This window comes from Oncorhynchus mykiss, chromosome 14 (genome assembly GCF_057628025.1).
Source record: "Oncorhynchus mykiss isolate SJ-2025 chromosome 14, ASM5762802v1, whole genome shotgun sequence".
In the NCBI taxonomy this organism is placed as follows: Eukaryota; Metazoa; Chordata; class Actinopteri; order Salmoniformes; family Salmonidae; genus Oncorhynchus; species Oncorhynchus mykiss.
This window is the reverse complement of record NC_143035.1, coordinates 20,439,204-20,444,831: the sequence shown is the minus strand read 5'-3', so window position 1 is coordinate 20,444,831 and position 5,628 is coordinate 20,439,204. Positions and strand designations below refer to the sequence as shown.

General features: G+C 46.4%; 1 long non-coding RNA gene across 1 annotated transcript; it reads left to right on the top strand.

Annotated features, from left to right (window-relative positions):
• Positions 1-526: 526 nt before the first annotated feature.
• On the top strand, positions 527-3,369 carry LOC118938705 (uncharacterized). The gene is made up of 3 exons (XR_016486323.1): positions 527-986; positions 2,780-2,870; positions 3,239-3,369. It is a non-coding gene; the product is annotated as an uncharacterized LOC118938705 (long non-coding RNA).
• The last annotated feature ends 2,259 nt before the right edge of the window (positions 3,370-5,628 follow it).

Below are 5,628 nucleotides of genomic sequence, written 5' to 3'. Positions count from 1 at the left end.
CACTGATTATTCTCCCTGTCTGGGTGGAACAAAGTACAGGACACTGATTATTCTCCCTGTCTGGGTGGTACAAAGTACAGGACACTGATTATTCTCCCTGTCTGGGTGGAACAAAGTACAGGACACTGATTATTCTCCCTGTCTGGGTGGTACAAAGTACAGGACACTGATTATTCTCCCTGTCTGGGTGGTACAAAGTACAGGACACTGATTATTCTCCCTGTCTGGGTGGTACAAAGTGCAGGACACTGATTATTCTCCCTGTCTGGGTGGAACAAAGTACAGGACACTGATTATTCTCCCTGTCTGGGTGGTACAAAGTACAGGACACTGATTATTATCCTTGTCTGGGTGGTACAAAGTACAGGACACTGATTATTCTCCCTGTCTGGGTGGAACAAAGTACAGGACACTGATTATTCTCCCTGTCTGGGTGGTACAAAGTACAGGACACTGATTATTCTCCCTGTCTGGGTGGTACAAAGTACAGGACACTGATTATTCTCCCTGTCTGGGTGGTACAAAGTACAGGACACTGATTATTCTCATTGTCTGGGTGGTACAAAGTACAGGACACTGATTATTCTCCCTGTCTGGGTGGTACAAAGTACAGGACACTGATTATTGGAAGGGTATTTACATAAGGACTTCTTTGCACTGTAATAACCCACACATACTGCTTTTCTAAACAACATCTGGAAGACAATGGACATTTCAACTTGTGGTTGTTGTACTGCTTATGAATATGTACAGCCTAAAATAATGTGACCCGCCTAGGAAAGTCATTCATCAGACACACTCATGGAGTGTCATGCAGTAAATGAATGGTAGTGACTATGTTGATATGTTTCCAGTGTGAGTTCAAGGAAACTGGTGTGGTTGTTGTTGTTGTCAACGTTGGAGCTGGAAAGGCGCTGGCGGTGGCCAGAGCTGCGGGGGTCACAGCCGTAGCCCAAATAACAGACGTCAACGAACTGAAGAAACTGGTGAGTAACCTCCTTCTCTCTCTCTGGCATTTACCTACTTTTTAGACAATCATAACCTGCAGATTTTACTCCTTTCTTTCTCCCTGATTGTTCACCCTGCAATCACTATCCCTGCAATCTATCTCTATCTCTGTGTGTTTGTCTCGCTGTCTCTCTGTCTCTCAAGCTTCTTTTTCTCCAGTAAATTCATACTTCTTAGACGTCTAATCAGAAAAGCCCACAATGAGTTCAGAATCAAACATCAGCCACTAAATCAAGAGAAATGGTAGAAAGTGAATGGCTTCTTCCCACAGACAGTAAAGTTTAGGGAGGAAAAGGCAGTTCTGTAACGACGTTCGTCTGTAGAAGGAGAAGCGGACCAAAAAGCAGCGTGGTGGTTACTCATGTTCTTTAATGGAAAATGAACGATACATGAAATAACTTAAATCTACAAAACAACAAACGGAACGTGAAAAACCTATACAGCCTATCCTGTGACAACAAACACAGAGACAGGAACAATCACCCACAAACACACAGTGAAACCCAGGCTACCTAAGTATGATTCTCTATCAGAGACAACCAATGACACCTGCCTCTGATTGAGAACCATACTAGGCCGAAACATAGAAAAGCCCCAAAACAGAAAAACAAACATAGACTGCCCACCCAACTCACGCCCTGACCATACTAAATAAATACAAAACAACGGAAATCAAGGTCAGAACGTGACATTTACAGCAACGACCTGGGGAATAGTTACAGGGGAGAGGAGGGGGGATGAATGAGCCAATTGGATGCCAGGGATGACAAACATGGCGGTTTGGTTCCCATTACTGTGGTTGTGGCCCTAGCCCCAGCTCTTTAAATAAACAGTCCCCCTCGGTAACCGCAGTCGCACTCTCATAACACCGTCTCCTCTTCCCTAATGTACAGCACGCGAGCCCACGCTTGGCCCAGCCTGGGCCTAGTTTGATGGACAGGTCCCTCCATCCCTCTTTTACTCCCTCCCTTCATCTCTCTCTCACCGGCTGTGATGGATGTCCCAGGTCTGGTTTCTCACCCAGACACAACTTGGCCAAACAAACCAGCTTGCAGTGAAGTCCGTCAGGCTCAGCCCAGAGATGTGTATAATAGTGTAGAACAGGCATTGATATGGATGACAGACACACCCCTGCCCGCACATGCAGGGCATTCGGCCAGGGCTCACTTATCATGCCAGAAAGAGAGAGCGAGCAGAGGGAGAGAAAAGAGAGATGGCCAGGTTGGGATCTCATCAGCCCTATGTTAGTTCTGGGACTGACTGGGTCCTCCTGGCAAATGGCACCCGATTCCCTATATAGTGCACTACTATTGACCAGAGCCCAGATGTAGTGCACTATAATAGGAAATAGGGTGCCATTCTGGACGCAGCCTGGAGCTCCTGTGATCTACCTGAAAGAGAAGCAGACGGCCTGGACCCTCATCATCCGTCTCTGACAGCTAATTGTTGAACTTCTCTGATTGCTGTAATTACTCACAGCCGGGCGGCGGGTGTGTGCTGGGATTGTGCGTGCGTGCATGTGTGTGTGTGCGGCGTGGCTTGTTTGGAAGAGAGTATTCCGTTTGAGCTTTTAATGTGCAGTTTAGAATGAAATAGGCAGATCCATTTTCTCTAGAGATGAACTACAATGATTGTGCCAAGTCACATCTCGATGAGTGTGGAATGTGGATCAATTACATTTATACCGATGCACGTTGTTACGATGTTACCTCCAACCATGAACCTGAATCTCTGGTTTTGTGTGTCTGTGTGTTTGTACCTGTGTGTGTAGATTGTAGAGCTTGAGAAGGAGGTTACAGAGCTGGAGAGGTGAGATTGAGGTGAAGAGAGAAGCAAATGTGGAGGAGATCGCTGACCTGGAGGTAAGAGAGATCTAGGAACAGTTTACACTACCCTCAATCCTAACCACAGATCTAAGAACAGTTTACACTACCCTCAATCCTAACCACAGATCTAGGAACAGTTTACCCTTCCCTATCCTCAAAATATCAGACTCGAGACTAGTGGTTAGGGTCAGCTTCTACCTCCATCCATCCCTTAAACCCAATGGCTCTATTCCAAAAACTTCTACCTCCATCCACCCATCCCATATACCCAATGGCTGTATTCCAATAACCACACTATCATACCACTTAGAATGTGTAAAATACATAGATAGTGTACATGGCTTTATAATAAGTGGTAGTGTGGTTATTAGAACATGGCCCTTTATCTGTCTGTTTCTTCTCAGTGTCGTATTGAGGAGAGGCAGGAGCAGCAGCATGGCCTGCCGGTCCAGATGAGGGAGCAGTGTGGGGAGTACGAGGGGCTGCTGGGTCAGACGATAGACCCGGACATCGAGATCGCTGCCTACAGGAGAGACCTTTCACTGATGTGTTTCACCGACAGGGCCCCATGCACAACAACAGATAACGTACAGTGTGATCATCAAGGCCTCTGTAGTAGTGAAAAAGATGGAGAGGTCCTGCATCATTTACTAATGGGCTTGTTCAGGAAGGAAACTGAAGTACCCAAAACACATGAAAAAGCACACTTGGAAAGACCATGACTAACCTTAATATAATATTCTCTGTAGTTTTACAATGACAATAGCATCTTCAGATGACATGATGTTGACCTAATATTTTAAATTTTCTTCACAATATTTGTGTAGCCCTACATTGGCTACAATGTCACCTGGGAATCCCCATATCCATAATATCCATATTAAGACATTCCTGAGGACAAATGTGAGTAGTATGGGTGGCAGAATGTCACCTGGGAATCCCCATATCCATAATATCCATATTAAGACATTCCTGAGGACAAAGGCCTGACATCCAAGGTCATCCGGGGTCACAGGAAACAGGCCCTACGACAGTCCGAGAAAACATAATGCAATTTCCTGTCCGGTGTTTTTGTGTTTCTGTCTTACTGCCCTCCTGTTTTGTCTTGTGTCCGTCCCTGTCTGTGTCCCTGTATGTGTCCGTCTCTGTGTCCATCTCTGTGTCCCTCTCTGTGTGTCCGTTTCTGTGTCCCTCTCTGTGTCCGTCTCTGTGTGCATCTCTGTGTCCCTCTCTGTGTGTCCCTCTCTGTGTGTCCCTGTCTGTGTCCCTGTCTGTGTCCCTGTCTGTGTCCCTGTCTGTGTCCCTGTCTGTGTCCCTGTCTGTGTCAGTCTCTGTGTCAGTCTGCCTGCCTGCCTGCCTGCCTTCCTGCCTGCCTGCTCGCTTGCTCGCTCAACCATCTGGCATCCTGGTATGTAGAAGGATGCACTTTGCCCTTCCTGACCCCTACCTTTGGACAACCCTTCGCTCACCCCTCTGCTGCTCTGAACACATCCCCGTGGCTCAGGAAGAGGCAGCCTTACACAATGCCTCATTAGAATGGACAGGGGGACCTCACACTATTGGGGCTTTATTATCCAGCCTGTTAATCTCAGCAGCCCCGTAACAGAGTCAGCCTTACCAATGTAGCCTTCTTTAAATACTGGTCCCCCAACAGACTGTTCCAAAGACATACACACACACAGACTCAAGACGCACACACACACACATTTTCATTAACACACACGCACACACGAAAATGTAGTCAAGGCGCAGGCAGACAGTCTGGGGGCCAAGTTGCCTAACTTTTTTACAGGGCTGTTTTGTCATCCATGATTAAAACCATGAATAAGAAATGAAAATCTGAGATGTTTTCTTCTCTCCGTGCTGCAGGACACTAGTGCCACCTGTAAAATGTATAGAATCAAATGACACTAGTGTCACCTGTAAAATGTATAGAGTCTAATGACACCTGTTAAATGTACACCGAGCGGGCGGAGCTAGCATGTTGGAGTGAACGGCTGTGCGTGAGAGGCTCCTGCAACTTTTTTATGAAATAATCTAATTTAACCTACTTTATGGCACTTTTTACAACAAACGTTTCTTTCTAATACAAGATTGTAACTTTTTATATGAAAATGCTGAGTAATAAGCGACCAAAGGACAATAAATCCACAGCGGGAGGCCTACTCTCCACTAAACAACGAGACAGAGGAGGCACATGCAACAATGTGACACTTACAGATCTTACCCGGGCTTTGGGGGAGCTACGTGTTGCTATAGCTGAGGATCTTAAGGCCACTATTGCTGAACTGGACACCAAAATCGAGAGCATCATTCGAACAGTCGCTTCGCATGGCCAGAGTATTGTGGACCTTGAGAAAGCTTCTGAATTCAACGCTGGTAGGATCGAGGAGTTAGAGAAGCTATGCACGTCATTGCAGGATAGTGTGCAGAGGCTTTCTGTGAAAGTGGTGGACCTGGAGGGCCGATCCATACGTAATAACCTTTGCGTTGTTGGTCTGGCAGAGGGGGTAGAGGCGGGCTCTCGCCCCACCGACTTCTTCGCCAAGCTATTGAAGGATGCAATGGGATCGGCTGTGCTCAGAGCGATGCATATTTTTACTTCCAGGTTTGATCACTGACACCTTCGGACGGATATACTTATATTCCCCCATTTTTGTTTTGTTTCGTTATTTATTTTACAATCCGTACATTATTCTTACTACCATACCATTTATTTATTGCTTGCAGGGGACTGGGGGTGATGGTTGGGCAGACGCAGACACCTGGTTAGCAAGTTGATGTTTTGGGCCGT